Source organism: Diabrotica undecimpunctata, chromosome 3 (assembly GCF_040954645.1).
Source record: "Diabrotica undecimpunctata isolate CICGRU chromosome 3, icDiaUnde3, whole genome shotgun sequence".
Taxonomy (NCBI): domain Eukaryota; kingdom Metazoa; phylum Arthropoda; class Insecta; order Coleoptera; family Chrysomelidae; genus Diabrotica; species Diabrotica undecimpunctata.
This window is the reverse complement of record NC_092805.1, coordinates 126,560,044-126,576,498: the sequence shown is the minus strand read 5'-3', so window position 1 is coordinate 126,576,498 and position 16,455 is coordinate 126,560,044. Positions and strand designations below refer to the sequence as shown.

Here is a 16,455-nt window from a genome sequence, read left to right as displayed (position 1 = left end):
CAGTTTCAAGTTCAATTAATCTGAAGTATACATTTTGATTTATATCTCTGTATTAGTACTTGGATACTGAACAAGGCCTCTCTCATACCCTAGCCACACCTAAATCCGAACTAAGCATTTTTAATTATCTTCTCGAATATCCTGTATATTCTGCTATGTATTACTCGCAGGAAAATCTTCAAAATGTATGTTAGGGACGTGAACTTATTTTGGCGTATTCAGACTCAGTATTAGTATAACCTCTGTATGAAAAATAACTCCAGTTTGTGTAAATATCCACCCCCGTGTGAACAGACGCGGTCCAACCAGTCCAGAGATTTTACATAGTCCAGAGCACTGGAAAGAAGAAGATTAATTTATCGTCACAGGTACCGTTTACACTTTAATTAACAAACACACACAATATTAAAATTAATTGATAAATTTTACATTTACTTTATTCGACATAAAAAATAATACCAGTACCTATAAATAAACATTTGAATAATTGTTAAACTCCGATAGTTAATTAATACAATTAGACAAGACTTATTGTCCGATAATCACAAATGTCAACTTAAACCAATCAGTTGGTAATATTCCAGTGTCATAAATTTAGTTGAAGAGTATACAGTACTCTAATCCAATTTTCTCCCAAAAACTTTAGCACTTCAGCACTCACTTCATCGGCGCTAAGTGCTTTTCCATTTTTTGCCGTTTGTATTGATCATGTATCCTAATTTTCTATTGTAGATGGACCTGTTATGGCAATCATTGTGTAGTATTCTATTCTTTTATCTTTAAAATAATTCAGAAATGTAGTTTTACCATTCTTTTAACTGTTCATTGATACCTAATAGTCTGTGTCTGTTTTTGTCTTCTAATATTTGGCATAATTGTTTCCGTTTGTTTATTTGTTTTGTTATTGTGCAGGTGAACAATCCTCTTGCATTCGTTTTCATCTTATTTCTGACTTCTCTTCTTTGGTTCATAAGTCTCAGTATTTCGTGTGTCATCCACCCTTGTTTTCTTCTTGTTTTTACTGCAACCAATTTTGTTTCCTTAATGGTCTTTAATATCTTCCATCTTCGTCCAGTTTTCCTCAGTACTTTCGTCTCTGCTTGGTGTCAAATCAATTTTGTCTTCTAGTACACTGGTTATTTCTAGTTTATACATCATATTCGAGTTTCTTTTCAACAAAGAAAAAATATGCGGTTCAAATGATTTTCAATAATTATTTGGTTAAACATTTATTAATAAATCTAAAGTAATTGTAACGTTACATTGAGTAATGCATGTTATTATGGCAAAATCTAGAATTCTAATTATAGTTGTAGTAATTTTCACATCAAAAATGTGCAGTTACATTATTTTCACATTTTATTGCACCGCTCTGTATGCATTTATTTTACAAAAAGCTTAATTTTCTGCAAACTGTTTTTGCTAATATTGATTTATATTTTAGTCTTTTATTTATTAAATTTTTCTAGCTGCAATGGACGGAGCCATTATCAATGTTCCAAGTATTTAGTAATATCTTGACAGCAAGCTTGAAAATGTTTCTAAAACTCTGTATTCACTGAATCAAAAAAGTTTCATGGTCAAGTTTCGATAAATTTTCTTTTAATACCCTCCTCATTGATACGGCCTTGTTGTGAATCAGAATGGAGTCAGCGCTAACAAAAACTACTCAGCTGCCACGAAACAAACACGTTGTTTTTACGTCACAGTTGCGGTTCCTCTTCCAAATTTTCAATTTTTTCGAAAATCGCGAATGGGGAATATATACGTTGGAAAAATTCGACATGCTCTCAGTACAATCTAGAGAATCCTAAAATAAACGCACATGAAGTGATTACCCGGCGCGTGGCTATTTTTAATCTATTGAGTTAGTTTTACCTACATGCAAGACTGAGATTGATATTTGAACAATTGCACTCGAATTGTTTTAACTTCTCTTTTGTGATGTTGCTTATTTGGTGATACATTTGGAGATTTAGAAAGGGATATATTAAGGTTTGTCGTTGTGTTTTTGCTTAATATCTAACACTACATTAATACACCATTAAAATAAAGTTCAATATTATAGCGTATTATAAATCTTTTAATTAATAAATACTAATTCTCCATAATATGCTAGTATCAAATAAAAAATGGATTTGCTGTTGTCTTTGTTCTTGCTTTCGTTGTCTATATTACATGCGAGTTTTAAAATTTTCAAAAATGACTTCCTTAGGATTCTTTCTTCACCCCACACATGTTTATATCCATAAACAAATTTATGTTATTTTTCGATCCATATTTTTCAGGTTATTTCTAATACTCTCTTTGTGTTCTAAATCCTCTCAGGTTTTTACTTCTTGTATATATAATTAATATCTCAACAATTACATTATATCATTATTGTTTGTAATAACATTTTGTGTGTTAGCCTCTAAGCAGCCAATTTTAATAAGTCATTGGTTTTGCTTGTTCCCTGGCCTTTCCCTGCATTTGTAGATTGTACATTTCAAAGGGGCCGTTTGTCTTCTTTGGTCTCTGAATACTGCAACTAATATCTTTATGTTTTTTCTTCTATCTATAACTGACTCCAAAAGATATGGAATTCTAAGAAAGCCCATTATCCGTAGCCCATTATTCTAAGAGAGCCCGTTAGATTTGGTCATGTTTTTTTTTACATTTTCTCTTATGCTTTCTCTATCTTGTCCTGAATTAATCGTAACAAATATATTTTTTTCATTTGTGGAAGATAGGACACATTAGGACACAGGATACATTAGTTTTTGCCAAAGGATAAAATAAAACTTGTCTTATTTTCTTATTTCAAATATTATATTTTTATTATCCTTTCCACGTTCTTAAGTTTCCTTTTCGTACCGTTAAATATAAAGCTGACGCATTTTTAAATATAATTCGAATGATAGATACTTTCATCTTGTTTCATACTTGTTTTCCACTTTTTTTCTAGTGCTGTCAATTACTTGTTATTCTAGCTCCCTCGGAATTTTATGTGATCTTGAATTTTCTAAAAGGGTTCTTTAAACCTATAGAGACATGGATTTAATTTTTTTCGTATATATATAGAGCCAGTTTCTTCTTCGATATTAGCCTTCTGCATTGTTTAAAATATCACACCGTCTCTCCCTTGGTCTTTCAATAATTCTTCCTTCTTCGACCATTTGGTGATTAGTATCGGGACCTTTTTTACTGTGTTCGTTCCATTCCTGCTTCCGTTTTACCCTTGTATTTATGTCTTCTGCATTACATACCCTTCTTATTTTATTTTATGTTCTCGCTTCTCTTTCTATCCATTAGATTTTCCCTGATACTCTTCGAAGTCTTCTGAACTTTCTTCGCGGTGTATGTTATTATAGGTCTGCTGTTTTATAAATTTTTGTTAAGTGTCTTGTTTTAGATGCTTATTTTTTCACACTGTATATTAAGTGTTCCCGACACTTTATTTGCTCTCGAAACTTGTTGTCGAACTTCTTCTTCAATATCTCCATAACTAGTTATATATATATTCCCAGATATTTGAACTACATGTTCTTTCTTATTATTTTACTGTCGATTTCAATTTTACATCGTGGTGAATATTTCGATGTTGTCATACATTTAACTTTTTCTACTGAGATTATCATATTGTATTTTTTGCTTGTTTTATTGAAAATGTGCGTTAATTTTTGGAGATCATCTTCTGTGACGGTGACAAGTGCAGCGTCGTCTACATAGCATATTATTTGGATCTCTCTGTTTACCAATATGTAATCACGACCCTGACATACTTCTTATATTATTTCGTCCAGATTTAGCCATACGGCTCACATTCCCTCTAAGGGGAAAATTCACTCATCCCAGATACCTACGGTATCAAAAGGATTGAGCTGTGGTGGGACTCTTTCCGTGTTATCGAGCCCTAGGTGACTTAATATGCTGCTGGAGTATCTCCCAAAAATTTTCGTATACATCTGGACGTTGAGAGAAGTACAGCTTTCTGCATGGTCTTGTAGAGATGTTCATTCAGACCTAGCTTTCTTATGTTTTCTAGGAGGTTCTTCGGAATGACTCCAGTAGTAGAGAGAATAATAGGTATTGTCTGGGTACTTTTCATTATCCACTGTCTTTGTATTTGAATTTCCAGATCCCTGTACTTGGTCTCCCTGTTTTGTTTAACACGAAGATTATTGTTGTTGGGTATCGCCACATCAATTAGTGTTGTTTGTCTCTTTAGTTTATTAACTAGTATGAGATCTGGTCTATTATGTGCCACTGTTTGGTCTGTGAGCACAGTGCGGTCCCAGTATAGCTTGTAGTTATTATTCTCAGGTATACTTTGAGAAACGTATTGATAATATGAAAGGTGATTTGTTTGGAGAAGTCTTTCCTACTGAGTCGTGCCATTTCTTATATTCACTTGCAGCAAATACCTGGCAGCCCCCGGTAAGGTGTTGGATGGTTTCTTGAACTTGACATCCATATCGGCATTTGTCATTTTGAACCTGAGGGTCTTTGATGGTATATTTCAGGTAATTTTTGGTTGGTATAACCTTGATCCTGAATGGCGAGTAATGAACCCTCTGTTTTAGGGAACAACTTTCCTGGTGTCAGCCAATAGTTCGACGCTTTATTGTCGACGTGGTCTTGACTTTTTCGACCTTAGTAAGATGGTTTATGCACATTTCTGGTTTCCTCAGTTTGATCGGTGTTGTATCATCTACTGCATAAATCGCGCGATGTAGAGTAGATGTCTCAGCCTGCACCTGAAAATAAGTTCATAAATTAGTAATGTGTTTTTCTAGTTGCTTACTTATATCCATAAGTCCTCGTCCTCCTAAATACTTATTTCGTCCATTATTATATTAAATAGCAGTGTGCTTGATCAATCACCTGGTTTCGCTTTATACAGGTATAAGCTGTGTTAGTTTTCCATTTATCTTTGCCTACGTTCGATTATGGGAGTAGATGTTTTCGATGATTTGTATAATATTCATAGGTTTATTTTTTTTTACATAAAAGATGGAAAACATCTTCGACTTGGATGCAATCGATAGCCTTTGTTAGGTATACGAGGTATAGATTTTCCAGTTTATTATATTCAATGGGCTTTTCTTTGATATACCTTTGTACCAATGCAGCTTTTGTTCTTCTGATATAGTTAGAAATTTATTGATTCTGATAAGACTTTTATAGTAAGCTTGAATGCAATATTCACTAGATTTATACTCATATAGTTATTGGGATCTTCTTTGTCTTCTATTTTGGACATGATATCACAATGCTATTTTTCCATGCGTCGGATATCTTGCATTTTAAAATTATTTTTTTGGCAAGTTTTGTCATCTCTAGCATATAATTACTCTTCCATATTTCAGGAGGTCATTAGTTATTCCGTCTTGTCCCGATGACTTCCTGTTTTTTAGCGAATTTATGGCTGTCTTAACCTTGTGTCGATTGATTTCTATTTCGTATCTTAATTCAGGAAGTTTAGAACTTTCTTCCTTCCCTTTAAATAGTGTCGTTAAGTAACTTTCCCATTGGTTTACTGGTATGTTATTTTCTACCTTTAATTCTTCCATTTCCTTGAGTTGATTCCTTATAAATCTCCATATTTGTTTTTGTGCACCGTAGAAGTAGCTTTCCATTTTTTTTGGTAAACTTCTCGTAATTTAAAGTTTTTGTTCTTCTTATCACCTCCTTTATTTCATTTGTTATTCTTCTATAGTCTACTCTGCACTCTGGAGTATTTTTAAATTTTTTATACTTCAGGTAGGCCTCTCGTTTTTCTTTACATTCCTGTTTTATTTCTTTTCTAAATCATGGTGTTTTTTGATATTAATTTTGGTGATTATAAGTTTTTCCCAGCTTTCATTTATATCTTTGATTTGTTTCGTTGCTATTGTTAGTTGTTTGCAATCAACTCAAACAAACTTAATGCCGTGACGTCCTGACTGGTGAAGAAAATATGCAGTTGCACCCTCTGTGTATTTCCAGGTATTAAATATTTCTAATTCTCATACCAGAAGATGCGTTAGAATCTTATGAATTTAAATATAGTGCTATTTTCCCAGTTTTTATCTACAGCTTTTCAATTTACCATTATTTATTATTTCAGTGATATTTAATCAGTTTTAGATAATTCAGTATGGTAACTTTAATATTACATAATACGTTTTTGACACTTCTTGGCCAACTTTGATTTAAACACCATTAAGCACTTCAGTTTCTATTTGGGAGAGAGCCAAAATTAACTAGGGTCAAAATACTTTATTATATTTTTTTAGGATGTCTAGCTCGCACAAGAATTAATAATCGTTAACTGTCAGTTATTTAGTATTTTGGGAATTGGAGTAAAAAATCAATCAAAAAGAAATACATTTGTTATACAGATTTAACTGAAGAATGACTAAAAATATTAGCATTAATTATGCACATAAATATAAATTAAATAACAATATGCAATAAAAAGAGCTATTAGACAGGTTTAAAAAAGAAGTATGCAGAAAATTGAATGAATAAATAAAAGACAAAATATTAGAAATATATATTGGTACCAGAAGAATAATGAGACTCAAAACAAATCATGAAGATTAAGCTAAAGGGTATATTGAACAAGGAATAAACAATAACAGTACTAGTATGTATTAGGTAATATAAAACTTGTAATAATAGAAAATAATGTACTTTAAATGAGATTAGATTTTGAATATATTTTATAAAATTAAAATCATCATGCGATGTATTTAAGCTAGTCCCTATAGTGTGCGTTAGTTCTCTTGAATTTAATCTCTCATTTTTATAATCCCATAATTTTAGGATTTTCAGATATTTTTTATTCTTATATTTTAGTTTTTCTAGTAATTAGCATGACTGTTATTGATTTTTAGATATCACTCTGGCTATCATATTCGCTATTATGCCTCTTTTAACAGCAGCTTTAAATATTACTGTAGTCGATTTCCTGTATTATTAAATTTAGTTTTTAAGCTTGTAGCCCAGGGAAATGAGCTTTTTTTCGTGACACTGATTCGGCCAGGCAAACGACAGTTGTTTTGTGAAAAATATATGTTTCCTGCAGTCGATTTTTTAGGCTTAATTAGTTATTACCAAATTAACATCAAAAAACGGTAAATATTCGCTTTTTTCGTCTATCAGCAAAAAGTGAAGCATTTGAAACAAATTTGAGAGTAACAAACTCATAAGATATATAAAAACCTTCAAAATAGCGTTTTTTAATCCTTATTATATATGTTTCTATCCTTATTTGTTGCTTAGAAAGTTGCAAAGTAAGTCAAAAATTTTGGTTTTTTATAAATGTTGATAACTTTTTTAAAAATAAACGTATAATTTTCATATTACATGCAATGTTGGGTCTTGTAGTGCCAAGAAGATGATTCATTCTATTATTATAATTAAAAAAAAAAGAAAAACAATATTAAATATTGCAAAATAATTTTGCAAAAACATGTTGATTTTTCACATATAAACAATTAAAATATCTTTTTAGCCATTGCCTATAAGAAAATTTCTTTTTCATTTTTAGACTGTCTGCATTTTTTCACAATTTAAAAAGAATAAAGTTGTCCTAGGACAATTTGGAACGAAGTTACTGTCTGTTTGTTTTAAATTGATAGCAAATTTGTTTATAATAATTAAGACAGAATCGTTCACAAAGCTTCAAAATGTGGTTCCCAAAATCGGCCGGCTTTGAAACTCACGGGAGCAATGGAGGGGGAAGAAGCTGTTGCGTTTCGAAATATATAGACTTGACAAACGTCTAAACTTTAATGTTAGAAACACATTGTTTATTTTTTATCCACAAGCTGAATCATTTTTTAATCGAAAGGATAGGATGCTCCAATATTATAGTAAAAAGATTACCCCAAGTTTATATCGAACTGTTTATTTATAGCAGTTTTTCAACAAATAAAAAAAATCATTTTTATATGAAACTAATTTATTCTTTTGTTTATAATAAGCAGATTCTGATGGTAAACTTTGGGTAAACCTTTTACTGTAATATTGCAGCATCATATTCTTTCGATTAAAACAAGATTCAGCTTGTGGGTAAGAAACAAATAATGAATTTCGAACGTTAAAGTGTAGATGTTCGTCAAGTCTATATATTCTGAAAAGAAATTCTCAACCGACTTTTGCAATATAGAAGCAAAATGAAATTGCACATTTTTAAACTGCTTGTTTAAATCCCTTCATCATCATCTTTGGCTCTAAAACCCTGTATGGGTCTTGGCCTGTTCAAGAATTAGTCTCCATTCCCCCCTATCTTTCGCCCTGGCTTTCCAATTTCTGACCTCTAGATTCCTCAAGTTATCTTCGACTTGAGTTTTAAATCTAGATCTTGGCCTGCCTCTCTTCCTGGTTCCTACTGGCTCTTGATATAATATCTGTCTTTGGGGGCTCCAGTGTCCATTCTTTCAAGGTATCCTAGCCACCTTAGTCTATTAATTTTAATAGACTGGACGATGTTGCATTTTTCGTAGCATTGATACAACGCAAAATTGTAGCGCCTGCGCCATATTCCGCTTTCTTGTACTCCTCCGAATATGTGCCTAAGTATTCTTTTGTCAAAGGACTTATGTCAGGACAGGTTTAATAAGAGTTTCATATATTAGTATCTTGGTTTTTCTGCTAATTATTTGTGATGTTAAGAGCTGCTTTAGTCCAAAGTAAGCTCTGTTCGCCAGGTACATTCTTCTCTTAATTTCTACGCTTACTAGGTTGCTGTTATTTAGTTGTGTTCCAAGATATATAAACTCCGAGACCGCTTTGAATGTGTGTGCTTCTGTCACCAGATCTTGTGGTTCCGCTATTTGTGTGGTGTTCGTGACATTCATGTATTTTGTTATGGATACGTTGACCTGCAGTCCCAATGTCTTCGCGGCTTTTTCTAATGTTTCAAAAGCCTGTATCAGGTCTTTTTTTGTCCGTGTTACTATGTCAATGTCATCTGCGTAGGCCAATATCTGTACACTTCTATTGATGCTCGTACTTCTGGTTGTTATGCCCGATTTCTCTATGGCTCTTTCTAGCACGATGTTAAACAATAGGCACGATAGACTGTCTCCCTGGCGTAATCCAGTATGTGTTTGAAAAGACCTTGACACTCTGTTTTGTAACTTGACTTTGTACTCAACGTTCGAAAGAGTTGACTTTACCAATATTATTAGATGCGACGGAATATCTAGTTCTGCCATGGCATTATAAAGTGCGCTTTTTGTCATATGTCACATGTCACCTTAACATTTCCGTTAAATACCATTCTCTCTCCTGTTGCCGACAAAAATGTAGCGTAGAATAACTTTTTAAATAATTTTAAACTGTTTGTCCTTGTTTTAGTGTAGTGTTATGTACAATTTTTGTTTAATTTCATGTTTATTACATTCTGCGCTTGCTGGATAGCCCAAATTTGACGAAATGCCCCTGATGATGTTGTAGAAAGCGCAAGTATTTGGGCAAGATTTGATTATTAAAATTGTGCTCGATACTTGCCTTTAATTTTTCAAAGTTGAAAAAAAATTATTTAAACAAATTAGATAATTTATTTTAAAAATAATTATTTAAATAATACATATTCGTTTTGTCTGCAAAAAGTACATACAAATTAAAAAAAGAAACGTCGAAATCTATAAACAAAAACCAGAGATACAGTTAACAGCTCCTTTCCCCTCCTGCACTTCCGCGAGTTTCACAGCCGTCCGATTTTAGGGACCACATTTTGAAGCTTTGTGAACGATTCTATTAAAAGGCAATCTTTTTTAAATTTTGCACCATAAAACTTTAAGGTATGTTCTTTCAAATGACGTTAAAAAGATATCTTAATTATTATAAACAAATCTACTATTTTTAAAATCTCTGCAAATTTAAAAAAAAAGGAACTAACTTCGTCCCAAATTGTCATGGGACAACTTTTTTTCTTTTAAAATTATAAAAAATGCAATCAGTCTAAATGTAAAAAAAAAATTTTGTTGCAGGCAATGCTTCAAAAGTTATTCTAATTGTTTATATGCCAAAAATCTACATGTTTTTGCAAAACCATTTTGCAATATTTAAAATTGTTACTCTTAATCTTTTTTATATATTATTAGAATAAATCTTTTTTTCTTAGAATCTGTGCATATAATTACTATAACTACATAATTTTCTGACTTACATTCTTGCAAACAAAATTAATTTGGGAATAACAAATTAAATAACTTTTACACTATTTAACATTTGATTTGGTTTGAAATTTTAATCACATTTTAAGCTCTATAAGACCCAACATTCCATGGGATATGAAGATTATAAGTTTATTTTTAAAAAAGTTATCAACATTTATAAAAAACCGAAATTTTTGACTTATTTGCAACTTTCTAAGCAACAAATAAAGATAGAAACATTTAAAAACGGTATATTGAAGGTTTTTGTATAACTTGTTACTCTCAAATTTGTTTCAAATGCTTCACTTTTTGCTGATAGACGAAAAAAGCGAAAATTTACCGTTTTTTGGTATTAATATTTGTTAATAACTAATAGAGTCCAAAAAATCGACTGCATTAAACATATGATTTTTGTTACAGAGGTCCATAATACTTAAAACAACTGTCGTTTGCCTGGCCGGTTCAGTGTCACAAACAGGGCACTTTTTTGTTTATATTCCCTGGCCTATTGATGTCCTTCTGCCTGGCCCACGTTTACCTTGAATCTTTACCTATATGATCAGATACCAACAAACAAAAAGTTCATATTTCTCAGTTTACTCAACTTAACTTTCTTAATTATCTTTATACCCACTTCCCAAAAGCTTCCAAACGTTGTATAATTACGTTTTGAATCTTCTATCGGAATAATATTATTTTTGCCACATTATATCGTTGTTATTTTTGGTTTAGAATGGTGAACAGCCATTAGAATATGTCATAATCCCAAAGTGATCTTATACCATCATCCCAAAATATGCTTTGTTTGTTTTTTCATTTTATTTAAAAATCGTATCTCGTAACTTGGGATAAACTTTATTCTAGTATGCAATAATTAACTACATGACTGAATGTTTAGGGAAAATCAACCAATATACAAAGTTTATTGGAAATAAGAAACAAAAAACTAATTATATTCTTGCATTAACATTTTTGCGAAGTACGAGTATAAGGTATTATAGACGGTAATAAAATATTATCTTCTTCTTTAGGTACCGTCTCCTCTAAGGACCAACACATATTTATCCCCTTTCATAACGTGGCCGAGATATTGTAACTTTCTTATCTTAATCGTATTCATGATTTCCATTTCCTTTGTCATCTTTCTGAGGACCTCAACATTTGTTATTCGGTCTACCCAACTTATTTTGATTATTCTTCGGTAGTTCCACATCTCGAATGCTTCAAGTCGATCGCTCACCTCTTTCTTTAAGGTCCAGGCCTCCACCCCATACAGCAGCACCGAAAACACGTATGAACGTAATATTCTTATTTTGAGTTGCAAACTGGTCTCTACTGCATAATACTTTTCTCATCGTAGTAAATGTTGCTCTAGCTTGTCCAATTCTCATTTTTATTTCTTCTGTATACTCGTTATTTTCATTTATTTTTATTATTTTGTTATTTTTTCATAAAATATTATACAATTAAATAAACTTTTAAAACTTTGTAACATTGTCATTACTTCATTCAGTATTGTAAACTATAAATAAAAATATAGTAGTTAGGGTACACCATCTCTTGACATTCTAAATTATTTTAAATATTCTGTGCAACGTTATTTCAAGATAAAGAGGATAGGATGTAGGGATTCTATTTATAAATTCTAAATACACCACAATTTTACTTTAACCAACCAACATATCACACTACATTTTAGCTTGACTGATGACTGAAGAATTTATCCTCTTAATGGGGAGGCTTAACACCTTATATTTTTAGATACAGTTGAAGTTTTAATTGTTTCGTCTATAGTTTTGTAAGAAGAGGGATTTTTTTAATTAGGAATCATAAAGAATTTTTAGTATATATGTATACAGATAACGACATTGTTTTGTTGACCATAGGGATTAAGATTTATTGCAACCCCATCTCTAGAGTATATTTATTATAATGATCTAACACTAATTTTTTGGTTATTTTTTAGCCTTAATAGCAATACAAATAAATAAGTAGTAGTAATAGTAAGTAAATAAGTAACAAATTTTATGGACAAAGCTTATAACAATAAGACAAGAAAGAAGAAAAAAATCAGAATAAGAATCGTTTGTACTTTTAAATAAAAAAAAAACAATAAAATTCTTCCAAACTTAAACATAAAAAATACTACCTAATTAAGTACCTACAAACTTCGTAAAATGTACCTAACAAAAAATAAAAATTAGGAAAGCAGATTAATGAATTAAGGGCTCGAATATTCCACTTCCTTGTGCTAAACAGTAACCAAATCTGTCACACAGATTTCTTCTCATGTTTTGTAGTAGGGCTGGTGTAACGCTTGTAGAGAAATGAAGTATTTTTGCCCTTAATTCGACTAGGTTTGTGGCCCTTTCAAACTGATGCCTATAAATGTTTTCTTTGAGAAAGCCCCAAAAAAATAAATCGTTAGGCGCTAAGTCACAGGATCTAGCGGGCCATTTAATTGTACCACGTGTACTTATCAGTCGATCAGGAAACGTTTGATTAAGGAAGTCAATAGTTGCTCTAGAGTTGTGAGCCGAACACCCATCCTGTTGGAAATTAACCTCCTGAAAGTTAACGGGTTAAATTCATCAACTAATAGTTGAGAGATAATATAATAATTTTTTAAATTATTTTTCCGTCGACCGTCCATTTATGATCAATTTTAACACCCTCAAAATGAATGATTTTCTAATAATGAACGATTTCATTATAGACAACACAACATACATTGCTTGCATAAATTAATTAAACTCTCTGTGATTGGCAGTGACCTGTGGTGTAGGCAACCAAACATATACCTATTTATGTTCCCACTACAAAAATTTAAAATGAAGTAGCCGCTGTTGGTACTATCTGTCATTGTATGTCAATATTTACTTTATTGTTTAAAATTCTGTGTATTTGAAAAATCAAAAGATGGATATTGACAAAGAGTTTAATTTAACTCCACCAGACGTGGCAGAAACTGCAAATGAAATATCTTTAAGTTGACTGCCTGAAAAAATGAAAAAAATGGTGTTTATCGTTAAGTAAATAAAAATTTAAACTAAGATATTTTTATTTCTCAAAAGTACGGTCGACGGAAAAGTTTTGTAACGAATTCAAAAAAACTCAATTGTTAATCACCCTTATTAATACGCTTGTTGGTTAAATAACTATTAATACTATCATTTGTTTAAAATATAATTAATAAATAAATAATAAAATTACTTTATTCAATTTTAAAAACATTACTTAGATTTTTAAAAAGCAGAAATCGTAGTATGAATCTTCCCGCGAGTCTACTGTACTGTGCATAGTTATTTATTCCGTAATTTAATATTATAGTTGTTTTGTAATTGTTCTTTAGCCAGAAATTTGTCCTTATATACATATTAATATTATACACGCTTCTTAATTCGTGAACAACAATTTCTCAATACGGAAAAGCATATAAACCAATAGCTTCTGTAGTATACCTTTCTCGAACAGAATATTTTATCCTGCTGACTGTCTTTTTGTCCTTTACTGAACTTTTTTGTAATTGTTAGTAATCACATGATTACTATGGGAAGGTGCCACTTTTATTACTTCTTTAGGCTTTATTTTTCACAATCTGAATTTAGAACATGAGATTAATATATGAAATTCTAACTCTCTGGGTAATTAGTTCATTAAATTCAAAAGACAAATACAAATTTGTACACTAAAAAATCTTAAATAATAAAAATTCTTAAAAATAATTTTGCAACTTCACTACGAAAAAAAATGAAATGGAAGTTATAGAAAATGGTCACAAGTGTACTTTTTTTCGTTCAGAAATATACTTAAGCCATGTGGCAATTTTCGAAACTCGCATTTAATGAATATCTAATGGACGTTACATTTTCGGATCAAGAAACTATCTGAATGTTGTTTTGCGAGACTAGCTACGTCTAATTCTGGAAACCACTTAGATTCGTATTCGTCAAGTCTATAATTAAATGCTGATCATGAACAAAGCTGTCTGCTATTTCGTCGTCATCGAAAAACGACGCTTTTCTAGAATGTGAAAAATCATCCGAGGAGATTCTTTGCCAACGCTTTACAGAAAACATTTATCAATTTTAGTCCAGATTTACAAAATTTTTATAAATACTCTTACATGAAGACAACAAAACATTTTCATTAAAATGGTTAATAAAGTCGGAAAGCTACAAGCAAAACGCGACAACTTAATATGCATCAAAATACTAAAAGAGGCAGATCACACAAGAAATTATTTTAAAACTTTTTCAGTGTTTTACGTCTAAACTTTCATTATAATATAATTTTTAGATTTGAATTATTAGATGCAGCAACCATAAGAAGAACTTTAAGTACTAGATTGAGGTAGAAATTATCAGATTATTCTATTATACAGGGTGAGTCACCACTAACGAGACGGAAGATTACAGCGAAACGGTAAAAGATTTTGAAAAAATTTTAAATACATAGTATGTAGGTTGAAAAAGGCTACATTATAAAATTATTCTGAAATATACAGGGTGTTACAATAAAGCGCGGCGTTTCAAAGTTATATTTTTTCTTTTGGAACACCCTGTATTTTATTGGATTTTCTAATTGTCTGCAAAAAATAAGGTATAGTTTCATAAGACATCCCTATACCTATGTACAGAGTGTTCTGAGTTATGTCGAATTTTCTTAAAATGTAAAATTGTATATTTCAAAATAATTTTAAAATGTAGCCCTTATCAACCTTCAAACTATAAATTAAAAAAAATTTTTTAATCTTTTACCGTTTCGCTGTAATCTTCTTAAATAAGTTAGGAATGAGTCTTCGTTTAAAGCTTTACATTTTAAGAATATTTTACATAACTCAGAACACTCTGTACATAGGTATAGGAAAGTCTTATAAAACTATACCTTATTTTTTGCCGACAATTATAAAATGCAATAAAATATAGGGTGTCCCATAAGAAAAAATATAACTTTGATACGCCGCACTTTATTGAGACGCCCTGTATATTTCAAAATAATTTTAAAATGTAGCCCTTATCAACCTTCAAACTATAAATTTAAAATTTTTTTTAAATCTTTTACCGTTTCGCTGTGATCTTCCTTCTCGTTAGTGGTGACTCACCCTGTATATCAAAGCTCGGTAGAGATGTTTATATTGTTTGGTTTCAAGGTCAATCTGTAATTAAAAGCAATATAATAGCAGATAATCTAGTTAAATATACTTTGTTAAAAGGAAGAAAACAGATACATAAATTCACTTGATATCAGATATTAATACCTGCAGTAAAAACCGTCTGAACTTAACTGAAACGACAATACGATTCCATGGAATCGAAAACATAGTCAATCTTTAAGCTATGGCAACCCACACTTCCACAAAAATGAAGGTTGTATCAAAAGTCAAATAGATATTTTATAAAAACGTACCGATGGAGAGTTTTATTTTTTTTTATTTTACTGTTTATTTATTGTAACGTTTTATGAAGATTTGCGGAATCTAAATATCCCCTTGCCTTTTCACATAAATTAACTGATTGTTTAAATTGTTTCTAAAAATTTTAATTATAAATTACAAAGACTAACGCCTACTCATTTTAAAATTAAGATTGTCTTCGAATTTTAATATTATAATTTGTGTTTTAAATAAAACATAAGAAAATAAAAAATGAAAAAAAAAATAATTAGACAAAAAATGGTTCGAATATGGGCCTTCACTTTTGTTTTATGTAATAACACTTTGGAAAGTTAGAAACGAACAAAAAAGAAACGAAATGAAAATGGAGCGAAATATCAATGATGACATAGAAAGAAAACAATTAATCTGGTTCGGACATGTTAAAAGAATGCCAGAGTACAGATGGCCTAGGAGAGTTCTGGAATGGATCCCTCCTGAAAGAAGAAAGAGGGGACGACCACGGAGAAGTTGGCGCAACGATATTGATGAAGCAATGGCGGCAAGAGACTTAGAAGAGGCAACTGCATATAATAGAAAAAGATGGAAATTGGGGGCGAAGAAGCGGCGACAGCCGTAATAAATCCGTTATTATATATATAATAACACTTTCAATTTTTTACCAATTTCTTTATAATTTTGTGCAGACCTTTTACAAACCTTATTGCATTACGTAATGCATTCTGTTTATCAAAAAAATTAAATTCAAAAATACATAAAACGTTGTGCTTTTAAGTACTCCTACCACACTGCTCTAAATATGGGCCTCCTTCTGTTACCTAATTAAATATTTTACAGATATCATTTATAGGCAAAAATACACATTTTATAATATTTATTTGCAAAAATCACAAATATAATTGTCCTGTTCTATGCCAGAACATT

The 16,455-nt window shown here is 30.9% G+C and overlaps 1 protein-coding gene across 3 annotated transcripts in view; it reads left to right on the top strand.

Moving 5' to 3' along the window:
* Window positions 1-16,455, top strand: part of tn (tripartite motif containing protein thin) — a 94,317-nt gene that overhangs the window by 42,035 nt on the left and 35,827 nt on the right. The window contains exon 1 of one of the 3 annotated variants that reach the window (XM_072526872.1): window positions 1,794-1,995. The exons of the other annotated variants lie outside the window; for them this stretch is intronic. The gene's annotated coding sequence lies outside the window, so the exon portion shown is untranslated. Of the gene's footprint in view, window positions 1-1,793; window positions 1,996-16,455 lie in introns of those variants that run through there. 3 annotated transcript variants of the gene reach the window in all.